Source organism: Camelus dromedarius, chromosome 27 (genome assembly GCF_036321535.1).
Source record: "Camelus dromedarius isolate mCamDro1 chromosome 27, mCamDro1.pat, whole genome shotgun sequence".
NCBI lineage: Eukaryota > Metazoa > Chordata > Mammalia > Artiodactyla > Camelidae > Camelus > Camelus dromedarius.
The window spans coordinates 25,655,243-25,667,614 of NC_087462.1; the positions used below are offsets into that span (position 1 = coordinate 25,655,243).

Below are 12,372 nucleotides of genomic sequence, written 5' to 3' on the forward strand. Positions count from 1 at the left end.
AGCCCCGCCTCCCGGCGCGCAGACGTCACTGGGCGGCGCCACGCAGTGTCTGACGCGCCTGCGACCCGCCTTGCGGAAGGATCCTAGCAGCCAACTATGGCTACTGTCGCGGAGCAGCTGGGGCTGGTGGAGATGGTACAGGCGCTCTATGAGTTGAGCTTGGCGGCCCGCGCGGCCCGGGACCACACTGAGCCCCCGGGAAGTGGGACGTTTCGAGTGGGTTCATGGTCGGAGGCCTGGGCGGTGCTGGCTAGGGTCACGCCCGGACTCTCGGCGTCGGTCGCTGGAAGGGCTCCCGGGGGCACACGCTTCCCGGCGACGGAGTATAGGGAGAGGCTCGGGTGGGAGCCGGAAACGGGAGTCCGGTTTTGCGCTCTGGCGAACGCAGAGCCTTCTCTAAGTCCTGTCAGATGCAGAGAGGCTGGTCAAGAACCAGAGTTGGGACTGACGGTAAAACGGGATGGTGAAAATAGAGTGGAAAAACCTCAAGTCCGCAGGGGTCCTAGGGAAGTAGGGTCCTTGGAACTGCGGAGCAGGTAACGGGAAAGAACTGTAATGAGCTGGGGTTTGTTTTGGTCGGGAGCTGGAGTTCGAATGGAAGACGAATAATTTAGGAATGTGAAAGAATTTGTCATTCTTTCGCATACGTCCCGTTTTCTAGCTTGTAAAGATACCACTATTTTAGTGAATGTTTAAAGGAAGACTAGTTAGGAGGGTTTTTTTTTTGAAAGGCCAGCTATTTCAGGTGTGTAAGATAATATGAAATCAAAATATCAGCATTGGAGGATGTTCATTCATTTGACATTAGTGAATTTCTCTGCTCTGTACAATAGAACTTTCTGCGTGTTCTCTATCTGAGCTGTTCAGTACAGTAGCTGCTAACCACATGTGGCTATTAAGTACTTGAAATGTGGTTAGTGCAACTGAGGGCTGAAGTTTTTATTTAACTTAGATATATATTTAAATAGTTGAATGGTGACTGGTGGCTACAGTATTGGACAGCACAGGTCTAGATGCTGGGAACAGTGCAGGGAACAAACAGGCAAATGTCTCTGGACTTGTAGAACTTACATTCATTTAAAGTGAATCTGTTTTCTTTTGATAATTTTTTTAAAGCTTAGTATTGCTGTTTATTGGCCGGGGTGATGATGCAAGACATATCATTGGAAGACCTATCAGGGCTTTTTGAAAAAACAGTTAAGAGAGCAAATCTGGGGTTGTCCAACCTTAGGCTAATTAAAATGACTAAGAAGAGCCACTAAAATTAAAGATTTCTTTTTTTTTTTTTTTTTTAGAAATGAGTAATTTATATGTATTGTTGCTGTCTTTTTGAAGACTGCCCTATGGTTATGTAACTTCTTATACCCTGGTACTGACCATGAGGGAGTCTTGAGAGAATTTCTGCTGGATGTAACATTTCCTGGGGAAGAAAACAGGCTGCATTTGTGATTTTTATTAGTTCACTGAACATTTCAGCTTTTCTAAGGATGATTTTTCTGTGGAGTGGAATGTTTAACTAGTGACTTGGACCTTTGTTTGCCCACTAGAATCCAATTATTGAGAAAACCAAAAGGGTTTTTAGAGTCCTTATTCTTGAATTATATTCGGGAAGGATCAGCAATTTAAAAAAATAATCTTAGCTTTCTGTTCTTGCTTCTAATTCCCGTACACCTTGTATATAGAATTTGAATAGTCTTGTTGTGTACCCATACATCTGTAACTTGAATGTAGCTTGAAATGTATTTGTGCATTGACCTGAAAGTTTATATATGAATTTGTCAGCAGTTTCCTTGTTCCTACTCTTGAGTGTTTTTTTTTTTAACTATGGTGAATCATCATCACTTTCTATCTAATGCTTGAAAATAATTTGTAATTACATTTCTAAATACCTCTTTTAAGTGATTTTCCAATGACAACCTATTGGAATATAGCACCCCATAACTGACTGATGGGGGGTTAGTTGATACCTGGAATCTTCCACATGCACTTATTGTGTCTAGTTGTATAAAACATAAAAGGCAGCCTGGCCTTTATCCTGGAATCGTACAGTTGAAAAGAAGACCTGACATGGATAATTTCATTAAGGTACCTTTATGCCTGTTGACATGGAAAAAACACTGCATACTTTTGGGGAGCTACAGTAGAAAAGAGACCTGCTTTTTCATTAAGCATTTACAAAGCCTTTTTTCTCTACTGTGTTCCAAGGAGGATTTAAAGAGGCTTGTCAGGGATCCAGAAGATACAGTAAGATGTGCAAAACTCTTTAAGAATTGTGGAAACAGGTTTCCAGGTAATTCTCAACTCATTATGGTACATGGGGGTGGTGGAAGCCTTGTGACACTGTGGAATGTTTGTTACAGTCATTTCCTACCAGTAAAAATATAAATTACCTGAAGGATCTGATAGTTGATATTGTTTCACTTTGGAATTCTGTGTCAGATTCTTTTTAAAAATTTATTTTTATTCCTAAAGCTGTAGCTTTAGAGATTTTTCACGTTAGGAGAAATTGATTTCTGTTAGAAATGGGAAAAGGAATGAGTAGAAATAAAGTGAACTTTGAAAGTTAATTTTAAGAAGTAATACATAGGTTAAAGTCAGCAGTATATGCAGGTGAGTTAAATTTTATGTGCGGGTTTTGGAAATGTTTATTTCATTTCTTGTTTTTGTTTTGCTCTTGTTTTTGATTCACTCCCAGGCTCCTGCTTATCATCTTATTTTGGAAGGAATTTTAATATTCTGGATAATCAGACTTCTTTTTTCTAAAACTTACAAATTACAAGAATGATCTGATCTTACAGTCAAGGTAAGAAGTTAAATCTCTGTTTTATTATTCTGTGTATGATTATAGTTGCTACATATTGCAGGAAAGGACTTGTGGTGTCTCAACTATATATATTAAAATATTTTCTGGAATGTAAGAAATCAAGGGGAGTGAAATATCAGGGTAAGTAAAATATGGGGAAGCCAGGGATAAAATAAATACACGAAGGAGTACCGTGTTGCAGGCCCCTGTGATTTGCTGGGAGTAAACAGCAGTCTGGAAACGTACTAGATGCTGGAAGGGAATTGTGGGCAGCTGCAGAATTTCGGGTATCTACAGACAAGAGTACATGAGTTGCTCAGGGAAAGCACCCCTATTTCTGGAGCCTGCATGAGCTTTCCCCATGGTCTCCTTCATAAAAGAAGTTCAGAAAGAATCCTCCCCACCCCAGCACTCCCTACCTTCCCCCCAGGCCCAGTTCTGACGGGTTCTGTGTGGTGAGGGGCCCAGCTGAAGCCCAAGCCAGGCGAAGCTCAGGAAGCAGAAGTGTCCGAGGACCTGGGGTGCTGCCCACCTGGGGCCTGTTAGTATGAGGAACCCCAGGGGTTTATGGAAAAGAAACTTGTCCTTCTCACGCAGGTAGGAACACTGAGTAACTGTGCCTCAGGTGAGAGAGGGGAGAAGCAGTTTTGCCTGCACTGTGGTTTATGTCCCTTGGGTTGTTTCCCTGTCCATCCCCTATAGCAGTGTGCTGGAAAGCTTACGGTAGACAGGGGCGTTTTTCCTGCAAAGATGTCTAAAACTTCGGTTCATAAGGTAGCACCAAGTGCAGCCCAAAGATGGAGCCCTGCGCTGTTCTTCACTTGCTGGAGCGTTTGCAGGAGAAAGTGCAAGTGGAACGTGGCCGGTGCTTCCCTGGTGTCACTGACTGGGCCCCGCTGTCCTGATCGTTAACATTTATCATGAAATGGTCAGGCAGTGTCCCCCCAGGGGACACGCGGCACAAGGTTCTTAGGGTAATTAAGTTTCAGAAACCTGGGTAAAGCAGACTAAAGAGATGTCACATTGAGTGATTTCTTGTAACCTTCAATATGCCCATGGATATTTAAACTTCTGTTGGGAGAGATGTCCTAAACTTGACCTCAGATCCCCACCCCCACCTTTGTTTCATGAGTATCTTGTGGTATTCCTACATGCCACACATGTGCCCTGGAGCACGCTGTGACAGAGTACTGCAGCAAGGCTGGGCCTCCCAGTCCAGGGATCCTGCCTCGGCTTCTCTCCCTTGGTGCTTAGGGGCTCCTTGGGAACGATTCTGTGGCCGTGGGACAGGTTTCTAGCCCAGTTTTTTAAGGGGTTGTTCGTTAGTTTTAGTTTAAAAATATCGATCCACACAAATATGCATTTTAAAAAAATGATTCCTAAACATAATTTTAGGATAACTCTCTAAAAGCAGAAGTTGGCTAGAGCAAGATTCAGTAATCATATCTTACCCTAAAAGCTGTGGAAGGAAAAAAAAAAATCATGAGTGTTTTTAAAGCGTAACTTACGGCAACATAGAAGAAATCCCGTCTCAGTGTTACCCGTCTGCAGAGTCGCTTGAATACCAGGCAGTCTTGAGTCGATTCTCCGGTCTGCCTCCACGGCAGCAGGCGGACGGCGCGCATGGCAGGCACCCCGGGCTTGCGCGGGCTGCTGTCTGTGCGGTCACTGACAGAAGCAGATGAGGAATTTACTGGCTGATTTATTCAGCCAGCACTTCTGAGTGCCTGAGCATCGGGTGAACATGCTCTCGGCCGTGCCCTGGCATTGCCTATTAGGTGAAAAATACACAGAAGCATTTAACAGAAGTGTGAAAATGGAAGGACTGAGAGCGGGCCTGTTGTAAGGCAAGCCTTGCTGTGGCTGTCAGGTTCATTAGGCGCCTCAGCTCATCCTGTACGTCCAGACTATGCTTTCGAAATTATATTTTTTCTCTAGTTCAAGAAAAGATGTAAAACTCACAATAAGCAAAATACTTGTAGTGCATGAGCTAACGGGTAAAAGGAATAAAATGGCTTTTTATGAGAAATTTCCAGGCAACTAAACCCTTTTACAACAATTACTATGAAAGACTCTTTTTGTATATTCCAGTTACTTCAGAATCCGTGCTGGTGGCTTGTAGAAGCAGTGCTCTGGGCTCTAGTTGATCCCTTCCCACGACATTCATGTCTGCAAGAACCTAGGGTCTAGCTGTCTGTGATCCCGTGAGATAGAGGCCGAGCTTCCTTGCCTGCAGTCATGCTCCTCCCCTTTGTGTTAGAGATTTGCTTTTTGTTTTAACTCCAGTGGAAGTTATCCTTCCTGCTTCCTGCAGTGAAAAATCCTGAACGTAGAAATAAAATTTTAGAAAATTTTCCAGTCACTCACAGAGCTATAGGGTAAAAGAGCCTTTCTCCTAAGATAGGGAAAGAGGTGAAGGGTTAAGTGTGCAAAACTCAGTAGTAATTCTGTGTCATTTCCAGCCACAACAGCTAGACCTCTGTTTCTAGTAAGGTGCTCATTATGACGGCTGCATTACAACAAGCAGTTTGGGTACTGCTGGAGCTGCTGTCCAGTAACGAGCACTGTGCCGTGTTTCCTCCTGTAGGAAAAGGAAGAACTGATTGAAGAGTGGCAGCCAGAGCCTCTTGTCCCTCCTGTCTCGAAAGACCATCCTGCTCTCAACTACAGCATCATTTCAGGGTAAATTGGTTTGCTGTTCAGGGACTTATGTTTGGTTTCCTGTAGGTAAAATCACTAAAGTGGTTTATATAGTGTTCCTTTTTAAACTGAAATAAGACTTTTAGCAATTCCTGGAGATCAAAAATGAACTGCTTTATTTCCTAGTATAAAACTTTCTTTTAGATATGGTATGGGCATTTTTAGCAGTCTCCAATTTGGGTATTACAGTTTGCCCCTTTTTTCTTAAAAAAAAATCTATTTTTCAAAGTAATACACACATATAGTATTTCAAAGGTTGAGACAGTTAAAATGGAAAGCAGCATTCCTGCTTTCCCCCATCTGGTTCGTTTCTGATTTTGGGTCTGTTGTAGGTTACCTTCATACCTGGCTGTTAATGGTAGGCTTACACGACTGTTTCTTATTGACTAATGATAGACAATGTCTGTGGACTCTCACAGTATGAAGCATGAGACTTCAGCTCACTTGTGCTACCTCCCTCTTGGCTTCCAATGTTTAATCTGTTTTTTAGTTCCTCTGCCTAAGTATGCAGAAAATAGCCCATATGTATCCACCACACAGAAGTAATGGTATTAACATTTTGCTGTCTTTCAAATCTATTTTTTTTTAAGGAATGAAGCATTATGCTGGAGAGGCTGTGGAGAAAGGGGAACCCTCCTACACTGCTGGTGGGAATGCAGTTTGGTGCAGCCACTTGGAAAACAGTATGGAGATTCCTCAAGAGACTAGAAATAGACTTAACGTATGACCCAGGAATCCCGCTCCTGGGCATATATCCAGAAGGAGCCCTACTTCAGGATGACACCTGCACCCCGATGTTCATAGCAGCACTATCTTCAATAGCCAAGACATGGAAACAGCCTAAATGTCCATCAATAGATGAGTGAATAAAGAAGAAGTGGTATATTTATATAATGGAATACTACTCGGCCATAAAAAGCGACAACATAACGCCATTTGCAGCAACATGGATGCTCCTGGAGAATGTCATTCTAAGTGAACTGAGCCAGAAAGAAAGAAAAATATCACATGAGATCGCTCATATATGGAATCTAAAAAAAACAAAAACAAAAACAAAAACAAAAACGAACAAGCAAAGCATAAATACAAAACAGAAACAGACTCATAGACATAGACTACAAACTTGTGGTTGCCAAGGGGGTGAGGGGTGGGAAGGGATACACGGGATTTCAAAATTGTAGAATAGATAAACAAGATTATACTGTATAGCACAGGGAAATATACACAAGATCTTATGGTAGCTCACAGAGAAAAAAATGTGACAATGAATATATATACGTTCATGGACAACTGAAAAACTGTGCTCTACGCTGGAATTTGACACAACATAAGATGACTATAAATCAATAAAAAATGTTAAAAAAAAAAAAAAAAGAAATGAAGCATTACAAATTACAGTCGACTCTTGAACATCACGGGGCTTAGGGGCGCTGACCTGCAGTGCAGTCGAAAACCTGCGTGTAACTTATAATGAGTCCTCCAGACACACGGTTCCTCCAGGTATGTGGTTCTGCATCCACGGATCCAGCCACCTGTGGATGTAGTCCTGTAGCATCACTATTGAGAAAACTCTGTGTGTGAGTGGACCTGCGCAATTCAAACCCATGCTGCTCAGGGGTCACCTGTACAGTTGGAGAAACCCCCTCCCATCTGTCACTTTCTTGCCACCCAGACGAGAGAGCCACTAGCTTGAAGTTGGTGGGTATCTTTCTTTTGCTCATGTTTGTGCTTTTACCACATAGCCTATTGCTGTGAAAGTACTGAGTATTCTGTTTAAGAGTGTGTCCTCTTACTTCCGGTCTGATCTAAGAGAGGCTTGTATTCTTCATTTGCGTGAATATCTCTGGTCTTATGAAAGTTTTACTTGTTCTGAAATCAAACTTACCAATCATTAATGTTAAGGGAATGAAAACTTTCCTACCACAAAGGTCTGACTTGCCTGTTTTCTATATGACAGTCAGTTGTCCCAACATTATTAGTTGAATAGTCCGTATTTTACCTACTGATGGGAAATTTCCCTCCTTTTATATATCAAGGTCCCTTATAAAATAGGGACTATTTCTTGCTTCATTTTTATTCTTTATGTGTACTTGTTTCTTCCTGTGCCAGAACCTTGCTTATACCACATCTCAATAATAGGACTTGGGGAGAAGATATAGCTCAGTGGTAGAATGCATGCCCAGCATGTAGGAGGTCCTGGGTTCAATCCCCAGTACCTCCATTTAAAGAAAATAGTTAAATAAATTACCTAATTACCTCCCCCACCAAAAAAATGAAGAATTATGTGACAGGATAAATAATAAGAGTGAATTTTCAAAAATAATAATAGGGCTTGACTAGAGTGAGTCCTTCACCTCCTTGTTCTTCAAAACGGTCTATGCTATTCCTGACTCTTCACTGTGAGTTTGAGTTTCGCTGATCAGACTTGACCAGAAAATGGGCTTGGGATTGTGACTAGTGATGCATTGAATTTATGGGTCAATTTGGAGAGAACTGGTGTGCTGCTAATCCAGCATCGCACCTCCATGTGCCTTGTGTATCACTTGTACATTTAGACCTTTTATGTCCCTCAGTAAAGTTACATAACTTTCTTCATAAAGACTTTGCTTATCTTTTTCTTCTGTTTTTTATTTTAATCAGAGTAGATTCACATGCCGTTGTAAGAAATAATGCAGAGAGAGTCCACTTGCCCTTCATCAGTTTCCCCCAATAATAACGTCCTGTTAACTGCAGTGCAGTGTCGCAGTCAGGAAACTGATGTTGCGTGTCTTTTCATAGATCCGTCTCTAGGTGCCAGAGAGTTTTCATTTCTATCATGAGGAGCATCATTTTCTTGTTTCTATGTTACTGCGCTGGCTAAGATATCTCCCACACAGTGTTGAATGAGCGTGGTAACAAGGGCCTCTGTTACCACCTCTGTCCTGTTCCTGATGGCTTTTAAGGGATTACTTATATGGTGTTACAAGCCTTCCTTTCTCTTCCTAGTTTCCTAAGAGAAGTTTTTGTTTTTAAGGCAGAGTGTTATATTTTATTAAAATTTTTTAATCTACTGAGGTGATCATGACTTTTCTCCTCTAATCAGTTGCTATATTAAATTGTACTGCTTGATTTTTTAAATTAATTACTCATATACATACATTTTTATGAGTAAAAACTGCAAGCCACCATATCACTCATCTTCACTCCAGATTCCCTCTCTAGACTTAGAGAAAGATGGGAAATTTACTCTTGGGAAAGGCTACATGTAAACTGAAAGTCCTAAGGGTAAGTGAGGGGATGAGTGCCACTCTGGATGCAGTGTTCAGATAGAAACCTCATAGTGAATAATGGGACGCTGACGCTGCGTCCTCCAGGTCAGCTCTCAGAAAGCTGGAAACCAAGATTATACCTCACACACCTCCCTGGAGGATTCCTCTTTGGTGAAACTCAAAGTCAAGAGAAGGAAAACAAAATACTGAGTTTAGGGTCTCCACAAATGAACAAACAAGTCCATGTCTGGTTATCATAGAGTGAAACCCACCGTCAGTCCAGAAGCTGAGCCCATTTACGCTGCGCTTACAATGAGCATTTCAGGGCCTTGTTCTTAAAAAATGAGCGGACAACCTTACAGTCATGGTTGATTTTCAGCAGAGCAGCAAGACAATGCAATGGGAAAAGAATAATCCTTTCAACAAATTGTGGTGGGACAGGTGGATGTACACACGTGAGAGAATGATGATGGGGCCTGACCCCCAGCATGTGTAAAATTTATCTCAAAATGAATCACGGACTTAAATTTAAGAACAAAAGCTATAAATTCTTAGTTTAGAAGAAGGAAAACAAAAAAGTAAATCTTCATAGTCTTGGATTAGGCAAAGAGTTTTAGGTATAACATAAAAGCATAAGCAACTAGAAAAATAGATAAACTGGTCTCCATTAAAATTTTAAACATTTGTGCTTCTAAATCCACTATCAGGTAAATGATTTAAAAAAAACCACAAAATGGAGGAACATATTTTCAAGCCATATATTTGGTAAGAGGCTGGCAAGTAAAATATAAAAAAGAATATATAAAAACAATTCTTACAACCCAGTGATAACCCCTATTTAAGCATGAATATTTGGTTAATTTTTATACATTGCTAGATTTGTTTTGCTAACGTTTGGTGTTTTTAGTATCAATATTGAAAAATGAGTTTGGACATTTACTCTCTTCCCTTGACTGTGCTGGCCGAGCTTTGGTACCAGAGAGATGCTAGTCTTACACTTTTTCTTGGCAACAGTATGTATTTGTTGTCCTCTTTGTTCTGTTGAGCATAGATTTTTAATCATGAATTTAATGTCTTCTGTGAGGTTTTCAAGCTGTTCGTGTTCCCTTCTTGAGTAAGTTTTGGTTACTGTCATTTAGTAATTGTTCATTTATTCTTATGTTTTCAAGTGCATTGGCATGAAATCGTTCATAGGGTTCTCCTGGGCAGTTATACATAAAATATATACATAGAACTTCATACACAGATGTTGATAGCAGCGTATCTGGGGGATTTGTGTGTCCATTGTGGGCGCTGTTTATTTGTATCTCCTTTCTCACTCAGATTTGCCAGAGGTTTGTCTTCTGGTTTAGTTGAGTCTCTATTTTATTTTCTTCATTTTGGGCCTTTCTTGCAGACACAGGGGTTAACCCTCCGCTCAGTGCCGCTGCCGTCAGCACCCGTGCAAGGCGGTGTTGTCGCTTGCTTTATTCCTTATTTCCTTCATCCCCAGTGCCTGCATCTGCTCTCCTCCCCAGGGAGCCATCCCACTGGAACACTTGTGTTATGCTATTATTATTTTGTTATTAAAATCATACATTTTATTATTTTTCTTATATGTGTATCCTTGAAACCATATAATCCTGATGTTTTATAAATGTGTGTTTTTAATTTTGTGCTCTAGACTTCATTCTGATTTTTTTACAAGCTTTTTTACTCAGCACTTAGTTTTAAAACAAATATTTGAGTGCCTACTATGCTTGAGGAATGTACTGAGCACCTGCAATACGTCAGAGTCAGGTCTCTTGGGGCAGGCAGACCGGGACTGAGGTAAATGCAGTGTTAGTTCGTGTTCAGCGGTCTGATGAAATGTCAAACAAGGCGGACAGAGAGGTGGGGTTGCTGGGTGGGCTTCCCAGTCATTTCTTCTGGCCGCTGTGTATTATCGCCTTGCGTGTGACCACCATGGCTTACTTAGCCATTTCCTTGTGATGCATACCTTGACTGTCCCCACTCTTCGCTGCCACAGAGACCTGGTGATTACTACCCTCTTGTGGACTTGTTTGAGTCTCTGGGGATGTGGAACCAGGAACTGGGTACTGGTCTATGCCTGTCTCATCTCCCTGGGGGCCTCTTCTATGTGGGGACCTCCTGAGTGAGCATGTCGGGGTCCCAGTTTCCCCCAGCCGTGTTTGGTAGTAACGTTGTTTTATTTTGCATTTCTCTGATTATTTGAGCCTTCAAGTATCATTTCTTCTGCTTGTTATTATATTAGCTGCTGGGGTCCTGAGAATGCCCGTTCACATCTTTTACATTTTCTCCTTGATTCCTAGCCTGTTTTTTGATTAGCAAGAGTTCCATATGCCGTGTAGGCGTTAGTCCTCGGTCGCATTTTGAGTAGTACTCTTGTTACAATGACCCTAAGGAACACTTTTCTTTTTTCCTATTTTAAGATCTCTGAGATGGGTACGACTCTTAGATCTGCTGAGAGTCCCTGTCAGCTGGGGGTGGGTGGGGAAGGTGTCATTGCCTGTGTCCCGGTGAACTTGGTCATGGCTGTGCTCACTGCCAGCACCTCAGCTGAGTTATGTGCACTGCTGTTAAGTCAGTCCACTGATGGATGGAGAAAGGGCCCGACACCTCCAAACAGGTGAACAGAGGCTGCTTGACTGAGGCTGTGAACATTCCTATGTCAAACTCATGCTGCCTTTGGATACTATCAGCTTACTTTCTAGAAACATGTGATTCAGTTGGGGAAAGATGGAACTAGGAGTTTAGTTCAGTAGGAAAGTTCCAGCATCAGACATAGAGAATGGGTGATGCTGACTTGTCCGGTAACCTCAGGGATGACCGCGGAGCATCCTCCCAAGCAGTGCCAGGATACACTCCTGCTAGCAGGGAGCATGAATCCCCGCGACACCCATGGCGGAGCACAGAACAGCCAGCCAGAGCTCAGGTAACGAGGTTGCAAATGTCTTGCCTGATTTAACTTGCTTATTTTTCTTTTCATAAGTACAAAAGTTGGATGACAGAAATCTGCCAGGAATGCCTTTTCACAAAATATAAACTGAAATGTAGATGATGAGAAAACATCCTTACATTTCCCTTGGCAGTGGTTTTTAATTCCTTAGTGGTAGACAAAATACAGTTGATGCCATCTTAGATTCATGACATACAGTAAATCTGTTTATCACCCATCTGTTAATTTTGTCTTTGGTATCTTCATTGAACCAAAATTCTTAATTTTGACTTGGTCAGGTTCATCCATTGGCCTCATGGTTGTATGTCTGGGCACTAGACTTGTTTCAGAAATCATTTCCTATTCTAGGGTCCCAAAGATGCTTCCACATTTTCTTGTGTCTGAAAAAATGCCCAATATCACTAATTATCAGAGAAATACAAATCAAAACTACAATGAGGTATCAACTCACACCAGTCAGAATGGCCATCATGCAAAAGTCCACAAATGACAAGTGCTGGAGAGGCTGTGGAGAAAAGGGAGCCCTCCTACACTGCTGGTGGGAATGCAGGTTGGTGTAGCCACTGTGGAAAAATAGTATGGTGATTCCTCAAAAGACTAGGAATAGACTTACCATATGACCCAGGAATCCTGCTCCTGGGCATATATCCAGAAGGAACCCT

At 41.9% G+C, this 12,372-nt stretch overlaps 1 long non-coding RNA gene across 1 annotated transcript; it reads left to right on the forward strand.

The window, feature by feature from the left end:
- Window positions 1–54: 54 nt before the first annotated feature.
- Window positions 55–7,430, forward strand: LOC105100620 (uncharacterized). Its single transcript, XR_838207.3, has 5 exons — window positions 55–2,085; window positions 2,206–2,290; window positions 2,696–2,803; window positions 5,391–5,485; window positions 6,094–7,430. It is a non-coding gene; the product is annotated as an uncharacterized LOC105100620 (long non-coding RNA).
- Window positions 7,431–12,372: the final 4,942 nt, after the last annotated feature.